Genomic DNA, 14,694 nt, shown 5'->3' with positions numbered 1-14,694 from the left:
AGATGTATATTTCTATATCAGTGTCCCTGGGAACGAGATCTGCCATGTGGTAAAATAGCATTTTGTGCCTTCACAGCACACTACACACTTGACCAGTGGGCAGCTGCAGAAATCGCCTGCAATAGCCTTGTACCCCTCCCTCTTTTGTGTCTGGACCCCACTTTTGAGAAATGATGACTTAAGGCCTTTGTATGTGTGCTTTAAATACATTTTCATGCTTTGTTACAATGCCATGACATTTAAGATTTAAAATACTGGAACCTATGAAATTCAATATTTAAAAAATACTGTGATCATGAAATTTACCAAAATTGACCATGAATTTGATAGGGTGCTACCAATGCCCAATCAACTGCAGCCCCCAATGAATGGGTAGAGCCTAGAGAGTTTTGCTCAACCCCTGCAGGTGCTGGATGGAGCATACTCCATTGCTATTTGGCAGATGCTTCATGTACATTTTGGTTGTCCTGTAGAAGTTGAGGGGATGGCACATGCTCAGTTCAGATGAAATCTAAGATTTTAGTGGCCATACCTGCAATAAGTCTCTACTGAGCAGGCGCAAGCTGCAGTTCATCAGTGTTTTATAGCTGTCAGATTTTGGTGAATTTTCAGATGGATGGGAAAAGGCACATATCCTTAGCACCAGAAGTCTAACTCCTCCTCCCCGTTCCCCCCTCCGGTCATCCCTACCAAATTTCGGACACCTGCTTCAAGAGTGGAAGGGAACTAGAGGAACTCTATGAAATAGTTGTAAGAAATTTTTTAACGTGGGCAAAATGTTTTCCCCCTCAGATTTTTATCATCAGAAATGGGTGAAACATTTTGTTGGATATTCACACTCTCCTACAAATTCAATCTTAGGCAAAAACCAGGCACAAAAAATTTCACCTAAGGGTGTTAAAATGCAGATAATCAGCTAATCGAATAGTCGATGGGAGGGGGAGGGAGCGTGCTTGCTACCTCTGCTGCAGCTCTGCAGTTTAAATGTAAGAGCTGATGGTTTCCCTGCTGTGCCTCTTTCACCTTTGTTGCCCCCAAAGATGGTGCTTGGGGGAACCAGCTTTTAAGCCGGCTTCCCTCTGCACTGGCTGCTGCTCCCCTGCTTTCTGCCCCAGATAAAGGCAGCCAGGCGTGGGGGAAGCGACTTATCGAGTATTGACTCAGCTAGTCTCTTACATCCCTAATTTGAGCCCATGCAGTTTTAATTTGGCAAAGTTTCTTATAATGAAAAATGTTGAACAACTTTAACTAAGAACATTACTACTTCTGCTGACTTTAATATATGCAAGTGTCTGGTTGAATAGTCCTTAAACTGGGTTTCACTGCCTGTCAGTATTTTAAAATCTGCTTTGCTGTTAATGGTAAACATCTGGAGATTCTTGGGGGAGGGGGAGAAGCCCTCAAGTATAATTTTATTCTGCACCTTCTTGTCACAGTTCCTGACAACCCTACATTTATATAGCATTTTTTTATCCACAGAGTTTTCCAAAACTATAAATTGTCTATGGGTTTAGTAGTATGAAATGTGTCAAGTGTTTAACAGAGAGCATAGTAACACTGTTAAGGACAGGAAACACATAATACAATATGCAATTGAAACAGCAATGAGAACCTACATAAGTTCAATGTAATTGACTCTGTATGTTACAACTAAGTACAGGTTGAACCTCCTTGGTCTGGCACTCACCGGATCTGACTGGTCGCAGTCCAGGGAGTTTGCTGGACCAGGAGAAGTCAATGCACTGGGGTTTCCACTTTTTCTCCTGGCCGCCCTGCTGCCACCTGGGGTCCTGCTTTCACCATGGTGGATGGGGGGAGACCTCTGCTTCCCACCCCCTGTTCCCCAGGCTCTGCTTTTGCCCTGTGGTTTTGCTGCCACTTGGGAGGGAGGACTCTACGCTTAGCCCGGCAACTCTGCTGTCTCCAGGGGCTCTTCCTAGCAGGTCTACGCCTGGAGCTCTGTGTCCCGCCCAGCATCCTTGCTGACGCCAGGGGCTCTCCCCAGTGGTCCTGCGCCTGGAGCTTGTGCTTTGCCCAGCAGTCCCACTGCCGACAGGGTCTCTCCCCAACAGTACCGCTGCAGCCCTGGACTCCATGCTCTACCTGCCCTCATCTGGCATTGCTCCTGGCCCTGTTTGGTCACTCTGACAATGTCGGACCAAGGGTGTTGTTGGACTAGGGCAGTCCGGATTATGGAGTGTCATCCTGTATTAAATTTTGGCTGGGATGCTGGTGTTGACTAAAAGGGAAATGGGATTTCTACTGGCCACAAGTGGTAAGGACCTCAGTTCATTTTCATTCAAATGAAGGCACTGTCAGCAACACCGTGCTCCTAACATGTCATCTGGGGGCAGTGGTAAAATACAAACTAAAAGGGAAGAGTACAGTAATCTCCACCTAATTTCCAGAGGCACTTCCTACAGCTCTGATTTCCTTATCCCATCCAGGTGCATCATCTTAGCTTGTGAAATCTGATGAAATGGTTGTCTGTTGTAGTGAGACTACATAACAGTCATGAATTCAGCAGCAGTGGAGAAACTCCTTTTTCCATTTAGAATATTCTAGATTTACATATTTTGATTGTTTGCAGTCTTAAATGTTTAAATTTTCAAGATAAACATTTGAAAAGGATTCAGTCCTTCAGAATAATAATTGTAGGTTTCAGACACTTGTGTCTTAAACAGAATTAGAAATGAGCAATTCTAGAGGAAGTCATTCTATGAAGACAGACATGTCTAGTATATTTTAGTACTCAATTTTTCAGTAGATTCTTATGCATAATTGGACACAGCTGAAACTTGTAATGGCTATGTTGTCTCTACAGACAGTGGTGGTCTGTTGAGTTCAACCATCATTTCCTGGGAGCAATTTAGATTAAAAAAGTGTAAATATTTATTTCTGAGGAAGGCGGGTGTAATAGCAGTCTACTAAATAAACATGGAATTTCTGGACTTTACTTGGCAGGCGTGCTTCTTCCAAAACAGCTAGATCTGACTGGAAAAGAAATCAATTGTACGTGCCCATGCTTCATATATTTGAATTTAAGCATCGTGTCCGTGTTGTTTAAACAATCACCTCCTTTCTCTTTAATCTGTGTTTTTTCTCTGTCCCAAACTGAAGGTAAAAAGTAAAAAAAATTAAAAAAAATGTGTTTTTGAAGCATTTAATGATATGCCGGTTGATGTGTGTAGCTGTATTATGACCATGTAGCACATGTTCTTTGTCACATTTGTCTAGCAGATATCCTTAATATTTCTTGTTTACTCTTGAGCTAATAGGACTTCTTCTTTGCATCTTTGCACACACTGTTTTCTTTAGAATCCTTTCTTTCTGAGAAAAAGAATTCTTGTGATTTCCAGAAATTTGCTAATTATGAACAGAAAATTCAAACACTGAAATATTTATGCAGTTTTAAACTTTGTAGTACTGGCCAAAACTGTTGCATCTAGAAGTATTTCTGGTTGGAACAAACAGGATGCTTAGTAGATCACACGGTCAGATTGAGAAACACATTTACTCTAAAATGTATTTTTAATTTTCTGAAGAAGGGATTGGAAATGATCAATGTGGGTGGAAACCAATGGATAGGTGGTAGAGGAGTCAGTTGGGTGGAAGATTGCTGTAGTGTTTCATCAAGCAATACCTGGTCAGAAAATGTTTGTCTATAGCATAGTAGCCATGTCGATTCCATTATCTTAGAGAGAAGGAAGCAAGCCTCACTATAGCAGTTTGAAAGAGAAATTATTGGATGTCCTATTGAATGCTGTGATTTTGTAATTTTTGCAGTGGTGAAAGATGGCATACCTTTGAATGCTTAAGTTCTGAATTCACAAAACAGCTACAGTACAGGCAGGCAGTGACAATACACTGTTTTGTTCCCCATGCTCCTACATGTGCCACAACCATAATCTGAACAGACATAACTCATGCTAGTTTAGCTCTTGGTCTCTACTGAGACTATCAACGCCATGTTGTGGTTGGTGTATATTTTTATGCAGGACCTGTCTAGCATGCTCCAAATTCAATTCACATAATTTGTACTTTTCAGATTTCAAAATGTATGCAAGATTACACTGCCTAATAGCACTACAAATTACCATGGCAACAATGATATTGCACATTCAAAATGTACATGTTGCAGAACCACATGGTCAGAAGCTTCCAGTCCGTGTGTTCATACAAGCTGCTTTCAGAAGTCAAATGCTAAATGCACAGAAAAAGAATTCTGATATTTTTTAAAAACCAATGAAAAACAGCATTTTAACAGTGAAACATTGTGTGTTAGGCATGCCACGTAATATTCCTGAAAGGACAGAAGTGAAAATATGGAAACAAGTATTTAGTTGAAATAATTAGTAGAAAGATGTGAATATATGGTATGTTAATACACAATATATTGGTGCCTTTCTATTAGTATTGTTTTCATTCTAACACATTCTTCATTTTGGCAGCAATGAATTTTGCTTGTTAGTAGAACAACTAATAGTCTTGCAGCACCTTAGAGACCAACAAAAAATGTAGATGGTATCATGAGCTTTCGTGGGCACAACCCACTTTCACCTGAAGAAGTGTGGGTTGTGCCCACGAGAGCTCATGATACCATCTACATTTTTTTGTTGGTCTCTAAGGTGCTGCAAAACTGTTAGTCTGTAAATGAAAAAACTTAAACTAACATGGCTACCCCTCTGAAACTTTTGCTTGTTAGGTTTTTCTTATGCAGTCTGCTATATATTTAAGAGTTTGTGTGTCTATCTGTTTGTTCAAGAACTCTTCTTAAGTGGTAAGAGCTAGGACCACCAAATTTGGTGTACAGCTTCATCTTATCATAACTTAAAGCAAGATAAGGGTTTGTTTGTGCGAAAACAATGGGATGTGCCTGGAATGGGATTGCTTCTCATAAAACCAAACAGAAGAGACACAGAATCATCAGGCAGGTGAAAGGGGCTGGTTGGAGTGCACCTTCCCCCATCTGGAACTGACCCAACCCTGAACCTCCTGCTTCCCATGCACTATTTGGGAAGGGGGGGAGAAGCCTCCCTTCCCCCAGATTCATATGGGAACATTGTTGACTGTTTCCCTTTGTCAGTGGGCAAAGGGAGAGTTCACAGTTTGCAGCCCTCAGCCAGAGTGAGGAATGCAGCAGAGAGTTAATGAACCTGAATCTGCCGTAGCTGGGGAACATGCAACACTGTGTCTGGTGGAGCTGTAGCAGGCATAGAGACACACTTACCCTGTCCCAAACTACTGTGATAAGTGCTCATTGTTTGGCAGCTGTAGTAAGATTGAGAGCAGCGAGTCGCAGGCAGGCAGGGCCCTTGCGGAGGGGGTGGGGAGCGGGAAGGAGTTGAAATGAGGTAAGGTCTTGGGGAGTCTGTGGAACAGGAATGGGAAAAATGCTGCTGGTATTCTGCCCGATGACCATATTGATAAAAATAATTGATGTAGCCAGCCATACATATGATGGTCAATAATTGGCATGGTGTCGATGTGCTTTCTAAAGTGAGATTTTGTTTTTGTAGTCCTAGTGTAACCACCTTGTGACTGATTCAGTAGTTCATCCCAACTGGTCTGGAGGTGGTTACAGTAACTGTAGTTTGTTATACCCCTTTTATAGGTGAAATAGCTATAGGTCAGATGTCTTGAACCTGTAAATTGTGGGAGAAAATTTGTCATTTGCAACAGTCTGATTGGCTTAAGTGGTTTGGATTTTCAAATGCAAGTAGTGTGGCTGATGTTGGAGGATGCGGAGATTGGGGAAGTGGGGATCCTTTGCAGTCCATTCAGCTCATATGAAAAAATGTATTTGCTTTCCTATATGTGCTAAGTTATGGTATAATGGAATATATTTTCTGATACATCCCTTACTATTCCTTTGTAAAGTTTAAGTACTTTCAGGAAAGTATATTTTAAGGATTTTGGTTGTCTGCTTGTTTGGGTGATGACTGTAAAATTACTACTAAATAGCATATACTTCACTTCTCCCCCTCGGAAAGAAAATTCATCTGTACATCTGAGTAAAATTGAGTTTCCTACATTAGAATTGGATTTTCAAGTATTTTTCTCCTTTTCTAATGGGTTGGAATTGTTGCTTACCAGTTCTGTGTGTAGTTCTGATCTGTTTTCTGGTACTGCTGCATCTGACTCATTTTTGGTATACTTAATACTTATAAAAGAAAAAGAGAAATGGTTTCTTTTTGTAAGGTATCTTTGAATGGGTAAAATGTTCATCCTTTGTAAGAACTGTCTTTTATATAATCTCTCAGAGGAGTATCCACTTTAGTTTGTAATTTAAAAACAAGTAGTCCTGTGGTACCTTTGAGACTAACCAAAATATATAGCTTTCTGATTAAGTGGTTTTACATATGAAAGCTCATAATTCTATATATTTTGGTTAGTCTCTAAGGTTCCACAGGACTATTAATTGTTTTTCAAGTCCTTTTATATAGGTAATTTTCTAGGTATATTATATGAGAAAATTAGTTACACTTTCTTTGCATCTCAATGCACTGTAATTTAGTGACTGTATATAATTTTGGAATGTGCTGGGTCTGAGATTTGTTTTATGTCTTAAGATATCTACTTTTCCTGCTCAAATAGACACAAACATAAACCAATAACTTTGAATGTGTAAGGGGAACCAAAAAGTGACTATTCTTAGAGATGGCAGCTAGCAATCCTTTAAGGCTGCTGTTGGTAAATCCAAGCATCTATGAAAGAGGCATTACTTTGATTCTAGCTTTTTTCTATGTTTTTGTCTTAAAATAGTTCTTGGTTCTCTGTCTCTACCAGGAAATAGTGGTAGCCTCTATCCATATAATTTAGAAACAACATCAATTATAGTAACTGAATACTAATATTAGGATAACTAATATTGCAAGTGTAACTTTTTGTTAGCCCATTGTGCTATTACAAAGTTTAATGTCTTCCTATTTTTAGATGTTAGGTCAATAAGTATAAGGAGTATCTCTGACCCTTCCAAGTTGCCAGTTATTTGGATTTCCTATGTTCCATTTGGTAACTGACCAGGAAGCATAAAACTTATACAGTATTTCAAAGCTTGTGGTGATTAATTTCTAGTTATTCTTAGAATTGCAATAGTAACTACTCTTCCTAGTTTCCATGCATGAGACACAGGAGAAAAGTTTTTGTGTCTGTAAAGTAGTTACTTTACATAAACATTTCAGGAATGTATTAATTTAAATAACCACTATTTCATATATTTTTTCATATATGGGTTTGCTCTCTTAATTAACAGAACTTCAGGTTTATTTTCCATTTTGTTTGTTACCCAATTACCCCAAAAGTTTTAATTTTTTTTAGCAAATAAGATGTATGGCAGGTACTTTCCACATCTGTAAAATGGGGATAATGAAACTGACCTCCATTTGTAAAGTATGTTATGCTCTGCAGATGAAAAATTCTATATAATAACTAAATGGTGGTATTCTGTTTTCAGACAACTAAGGAAAGATGACTTAGTTTAGAAGACTTAAATTGTTTGTTTTTTCTGGACTTCTACTGATAAGTTTGTATTAAAAATAATTCTGGAAAATATATGTTGGTCTTATAAAATAAGGAAAACAATATTCTGAGTTACAAATAACCAATATCAACATCTCACAAATATTTTTCTTTTAGTTATATTCAGAACATATGAGAGAGATTTTTGTTTAACTTTTTCGATACTCTTCTTTTGCTTGGTATCCCCAATCAAGTAAGAGTATCTCTTTATTTTCTCCCTAAATCCTACTCTAAATAGAGTGTTTAAAAAACTGTTAGTATATCAGGACCTAAAGAAGAGCTCTGTGTAAGATTGAAAGGTTGTGTCATTTACCAACAGAAATTGGTCCAATGAAAGTTTTACCTCACCTACTTTTTCACAGTATTTCAGAAACAGTCTGAGCAGCACTGACAAATAGAAGTAGCTGGACAGTTCTCTTGAACTTCATATTGCTAAACATAGCTCAAGTTTTAAAAGTTGAAAAATAGCTTCTCCTTGAAATGTAATATGAATGTTTGCAGTTTAAAATCAGTGGTGATTCTGGTTGTTTAGTTAGGGAGATCTCAAAAATGTGAATTAGATGAAAAAATTGTTGCTTCTGTAAAATTACTAATCCTATATCCTGTTTTAAAGGGACTTAAATGCCTAAATTTATTCAGGTGAGTAGTCTTTTTGACCTGAATGGTTCCCCATTGAGGTTAAGGTTCTTTAGAACTATGTATGCATGAATGTAAAATTAAGCACTTTACTTGCACTTCGCAAGATTGAGACCAACTTTATATGAAAAAAAGTACGATGTTACTATATTTTAATGGCTAAATTCAGTCCTTTAAATATGAAAGAGGAGGAATAAATGCTGCTAAATGCAAATTTTGTTGCAGCCTTAAATTTAGGTTCTCATCTATTGTATTACTACATCCAAACTATTTTAAAGAACATTAAGGAGGCAAAGTCAAGCATTCAGAGTCAAGCATGCCAGATTTAAGCTCCTGAACCCAAGCAAGAAGTCATTAGGGAGTTCAACGAAACTCTCACCAGTATGTTTTAACAAGACATGTAGTTAGATGGATTTACTGCCCCAGTGTCCTCACTGGCGTCTGGCTCTGTTGATGATGATAACCAGAAAGCTGCTTGCATGTGTGCTCAATGTGGGCCCAGTGACCACAGCAGACCCTGAGAGGGCCCCCAAAGACCATAAACCAGATAAGGTTTGAAGGTGCCAGGCCAGGTTTAATGTTAAGTGAAGTATGGTAAGAGTTGTCAGTAGACTCTACTGAACCAGTATGCATATGTACTTGCCACAATGAAATGACTCAATTAGTGGGAAATTTCTACTGCTCTCAGGTCATACAAAGACTCTTCCTCCCCCCCACCCCCCAAAGACACTACCTTATATACAGGTACAAACAAATCACACCTTGCTGCTGATGTTGTCAGGTTGCTACCCTCTGACATTCAGGTTACCACCCTCCGACGCTACTTAAATACCACCCATCACCCTGCACTTCGCGGTTTGATTAGATCATCTCTATCCATCATGCTGTCATTTTAGACCCTTTCCTGAAACTGAGTCTGTATCTGTGAGTAGTGGGTAACATGGTCTTTTTAATGAGCTGATGGTACCATGTGATTTCAACTCATGACCAGTATCAATTATTGTTCTGCACCTGGGCCTATTACCAACTAGTGTTTTGCACACTCAGCCCTGTTTGTACCAAGTTCTGTGAGCAAGGGCCTGCCTTTTGCTCACAGCTAAGCCTTGCTTTGTTAGCCATGTTTTATCCATTGTTAGCTAGGCCTCAGGCCTCAAACCAGGCCTGTGCTATATTGGCTTATGTTTTAGGCCTTCATCTTCCTACAAGATATAGTTTTCTCTAGCATTGTATTTGGAAACATTTCAACTCTTTTGCCAGATATTTGCTAAAAAATTCACCCTTCAAGTCAGGCCATCTCTTACACATGGAATGTCATCCCTGAACTATCCCCTCTTTTGGATACCTTGGAGAGCCACCTCTGCTGTGCTGCCTATAACATATTAGCCAAAAAAGATGTGCCATGTCTTACATTTGATTACATTGAAAGCCTTTTTTTTTTAATTTTTTAATTTTTAATTTTTTTTTTTTGGAATGTGGACTATGTGGCTTTTACTGGGATCTGGATCCTGAGAGCACCTGCAGTATTAAAAATAAGCTGATAGTTTTCCGTATTTATCAAAACTTTGAAATAGTATTTGATAGGATTGTGACTTATATTTCAAAAAATTTATATTCTAATTGAACTGAAGACACGGTAACTGACCCTTGAAACTTTATACTCTGATAGGCAACTGAGCTCCACCTGGATTTGTGTATGTTGTTGATTCTGTCAATATCTTCCCTGTGCTAGCAACATAAAATTGCAAAGTATACAGTGCTGAAAAACTGTTTAAAAATGTATGGAATTGTTATGCTAGAACAGAGTGCAGGTTATTGGGTACTTTAAAGGTTACATAGGAGTCTTTGAGAATAGTGATAGAAATGTAGTGTTAGTCTGGTGTAGCTGTAACAAAAAACAGGACTATGTAGCACTTTAAAGATTAACAAGATGGTTTATTAGGTGACCAGACCCACTTCCTCAGATCAAATAGTGGAAGAAAATTGTCACAACCATATATACCAAAGGATACAATTAAAAAAAAGAACACATATGAAAAGGACAAATCAAATTTGTCCTTTGTAATTAAAGTAATTAAAGGAGACTTTGTAATTAAAAACTTGTCTGATATTCATTGACCCCATTTGGCCCACATGCCAATGGTATCTTACATTGGAGACCTTTTCTATTATATAAGTGTTCAAATTGGATTATTATTTCTTAAAAAAAAAAATCAATAGAAAGGATCATTTTGATAGACTGAAGTGCAACTAATGTGGTATCATGTTAGGCTGTTGTAAATTTAGTCCAGTTTACAGAGGACAAAGTATTATTAGTATGTTTCAGACAATTTTTCCAAAGCATTGTAAACTAAAGTCACATTTTCACTCACTGCACTAGAGATCGACATTCTGAGGTTCGATTTAGTGAGTCTTGAATGGACTGCTTAATCAAACACTGAAGCAGCTCCAGCCAGCATCTGTTCTCCTTGCAGTTGCGAGGAGTAAGGGAAGCCGACAGAAGCGTTTACTCCCATTGGCCACCTGCAGTGAAGATGGTGCCACACTCACCTTAAGATAAGCAGACTCCAGCTTATGTATTCTATATAGCTGCAGTTGTGTACCTTAAACCAATCTTCCAGGTCTCAATAAGTTAAATCTCCTGCATTCTGTTGTCATCTCTGCCATTAGAAAGCACTATCTGTAGATTAAAAGGGGGGAAAACTAGGGTAGCCTTCTCTCCCCCAACTTCCACCCTCATACGTATAATTTTAGGTTTATTTCCATCTTTGATACTACTTGATATGACTGAAAATGGTGGGCAGCAAGTGATCATATTTTGATATCAGAGGCTTCCTGGAAACAAAAAGTGATGCACATATGCTTGTTCACAGTAAGTAAGTGAATGAGTATTTTAAAAATTAATAAGTTTATATTTAGCTGTAAGACTTCAGTACAGTATCTTTAGTACTTAACAATGATTTACTTAAAGGTGAAAATTAAATTTTGTAATAACTGTTATCTGTGTATCTGTGCACTTTATGAACTAGTACAGAAGGTAAATAGCTGAAAGAAAATCCAGTTTCTAATGTGTTGATAAGAACAATTAAAATAGCTTTTGTGGTTGAAACAAACAAGACCCTTTTGTGGAATGCTAAAAAGGTATTCGTCAACAAATACACTAGAACAAATGTTATGGTCCTTTTGCCTACAAAAGCAAAGGTTAATATCGAAGGATACAAATATATTGTCCTCATCAGTTGACTTTTTATTGTCTTTTACAAATATGTATTTGAGAAACAGCTTCAAAATGTGGTGGTGGTGAGTTTTGACATGACTAGATGATTCATGGGATTGATAATTGTCACAGGACTGAATCAAATTAAAGCTATTTATTTAGGAACACTGAAATTGCTGGATAGAATTCAGACCAGAGTCCATTCAAATCTTATAGCCAATACCAGATGCTTTAGAGGAAGATGCAAAATATCCTGAAATGACCAGTTAGGGAATAAACTGTCAAGAGAAGTTTCCTCTTTAATACCTTAATTGCAGGTTTGCCTGTCTTGAAAGATAAGGGCTTATATCCCTTTAAAACTTTTTTGGTTGATTTATGTATTGAGATTTGATTTTGTTTGAAATGGAACTAATTTTAATATCTTATGTACATCTCAAAATCCACTAACTTGTTAATAGGTGCCAAGGTTTAGTTTCATGTATTGTAGAAATAGAGAGGATTATACCTGAATAGATTGGAAGAGATTTATTGATGTGAAAAGTTAACTTGATGGGTCTAGTGTGGCTAACCCCAGAGTTTGTATTTGGGGCCTGAAGAGTTGAAAACAACAGTGTCTCTACAGATAGAACAAAATAACAAAACACTTTCATCAGAAGAATAACACAGATCATTCAGCGGATTAGGTACAGAGGGAGATATGCAACACACACTGATCAGTGGGATACACTGCAGTTAGCCATTAGTTTGCACTGACAGGAGCAGATGACTTCTAGATTTTAATGAGGACATTATTACATTTAAAAATTGAAGCTTACTTTTTTCATCTTGTTTGAGGTGTAGCTGTGTTAGTCTCTAACAGGAAAAACTTAAACAAAGAATAGTCTTGCAGCACCTTAGAGACCAACAAAAAATTTAGATAATATCATGAGCTTTTGTGGGCACAAGTGGGTTGTGCCCACAAAAGCTCATGATGACATCTACATTTTTTTGTTAGACTCTAAGGTGCTGCAAGACTATTCTTTGTTTAAATTTTTCCTGTTAGAGACTAATAAAAAATTTAGACTTTAAGGGTACATCTACACTTGCTCCCTAGCTCGAGCTAGGGATGCAAATGTAGGTGACCAAAATCGCTAATGAAGCGGGAATTTAAATATCCCGGGCTTCATTAGCATGAACTCGCCGGTGCGTTACTCTGCTCAACAGCTAATTCGAACCAGGAAGTGCGCACCAGGACGCGCTAGTTCAAACCAAACCCCTTGGTTCAAAGGAGTAATGTTAGTCTGAACCAAGGGGTTTGGTTCGAACTAATACGTCCCAGCACGCACTTCCTGGTTCGAATCAGCTGTTGAGCGGAGTAATGCGCTGGTGAGTTCATGCTAATGAAGTGCGGGATATTTAAATCCCCGCTTCATTAGCAATTTCGGTCGCCTACATTTGCATTCTAGCTTGAACTAGGGAGCAAGTGTAGACCTATCCTTAGGTGCTGCAAGACTATTTGTTGTTTTTTAAGTTTTTCTTTTTATCTTGTATTTAATTGCTGGTTAATAAAAATGTCCATGCTGGGGCTAATACCAGATGTGTTAGAGGAGTGAACAGACCAGGGCAGTTATTGGGTGATCCATCCCCAGCTTCTGGCTGTCAGGGGTTTAGGAACACCCAGAAAAGTAGTTGTGTCCCTGACCATCTTGGCCAATAGCCATTGATGGACCTATGTATACATCATGAACTTACCAAACACTTTTTTGAGCTTAGTTATGTTTTTTGGCCTGAAGTGCATCCTTAGTAATAACTTCCACAGACTGACTGCATTGTGTGAAGTATTTCCTTATGTTTGTCTTAAATCTGCTGCCTGTTAACTTCATTGGGTTATCCTTGGGAGTGTGATGTAAAAGGCTAAATAACACTGCCTTATTCACTTTCTCTACACCAGGGCTACTCCAGCTTTGGAAGCCCCTGAGGCCTCAATGATACTCACAACACATTCGCAGGACCGCAACTTAAGTGTGATTGCATATACATGCAAATAGTTTCTTTCACACTGATGGACATGAATACAAAGGATTAAGGCAAGCAAGGCAAGACTGCACAATACGCAGACCCCGTTTAAGTCAGTTGTGCTCATATTAATAAAATGCAATATTTACCCAAATTCTAGCCATATAACAGCACTTTTAATGAGCAATGACAGTCCAGGAATTTAACTACTAAAATTCATATTAACAGAAGACCATTATATTGACTACTTTTTTCTTTTGGCTCCCACCTGCAGACTGTGTGGTGATTCCCGTGTAAACCCAAACCTCACCGTGGGCCGCAAACAGGCCACATGTTGAGTAGCCCTACTCTACACCATTCGCTATTTTTATAGACCTCTATCTTAACTCCCTTTAGTCATCTCTTTTCTAAGATGAACAATTCCAGTCTTTTCAATCTTTCCTCATATTGAAGCTGTTCTACACCTAGTCGTATTTGTTGCCCTTCTGTGTGCTTATTTTATTTCTAGTCTCTCTTGTTTGAGATGAGTCAATTAGAAATGCACTCAGTTTTCAAAGTGGATTTATTTAGTGTCATTATGATATTTTCTATCCCTTTTCTAATGGTTCCTAACATTGTTAGCTCTTTTGATGGCCACTGTGCATTGAGCAAATGTTTTTAGAGACCTGTCCCTGATCCCTCAAGATATTTCTTGAGTGGGGACAGCTAATTTTGTATGTCTAACTGACATTAGATTTTCCAGTGTGCATTACTCTGCATTTATCAACATGGAATTTCATCTGCAAGTTTGTTGACCAGTATCTAGTCTTGTGGAATCCCTTTTTAACTCTTCACAATCCACTTTGCCATTAGATATCTTGAGTTACTTTGTATCATCTGCAACTGTCACCTAACTTTATTTACCACTTTTTCCAGATCATTTATGAATTCTGGTCCCAATACTGATCCTTGAGGGACCCCACTATATACCTTTCTGCATTGTGAAATCTAATAATTTGTTCCTACCTTTTTTCCACCTGTCTTTTAACCAGTTACTGATCCAGAAGAGGGAGTTTTCTCTTATGCTATGACTGTTTGTTTTGTTTAAGAACCTTTGGTGATGCACTTTTCAATGGTTTTTGTCTAGTCCAAGTACCCTTGTCTACATGCTTGTTGACTTTAAGAGATGGTTGTTGATTCTATTAGATTGGTGAGACGTGATTTTCTTTTCCAAAAGCTGTGTTGTTTCCTTACAAACATACTCTGCTTATCTGTGTGTCTGATATTTCTGGTTTTTATGATAGCTTCTACTAGCTTGCCTGATGCTGAAGTGAGACATACCAGTTTGT

The 14,694-nt window shown here is 38.3% G+C and overlaps 1 protein-coding gene across 3 annotated transcripts in view; it reads left to right on the top strand.

The window, feature by feature from the left end:
* Nucleotides 1-14,694, top strand: part of SHOC2 (SHOC2 leucine rich repeat scaffold protein) — a 104,123-nt gene that overhangs the window by 25,819 nt on the left and 63,610 nt on the right. The window lies entirely within an intron of this gene.

The sequence above is a fragment of the Pelodiscus sinensis genome, chromosome 8 (assembly GCF_049634645.1).
Source record: "Pelodiscus sinensis isolate JC-2024 chromosome 8, ASM4963464v1, whole genome shotgun sequence".
Taxonomy (NCBI): domain Eukaryota; kingdom Metazoa; phylum Chordata; order Testudines; family Trionychidae; genus Pelodiscus; species Pelodiscus sinensis.
The sequence above is the reverse complement of the archived record's forward strand: the minus strand, read 5'-3'. Positions and strand labels throughout refer to the sequence as shown.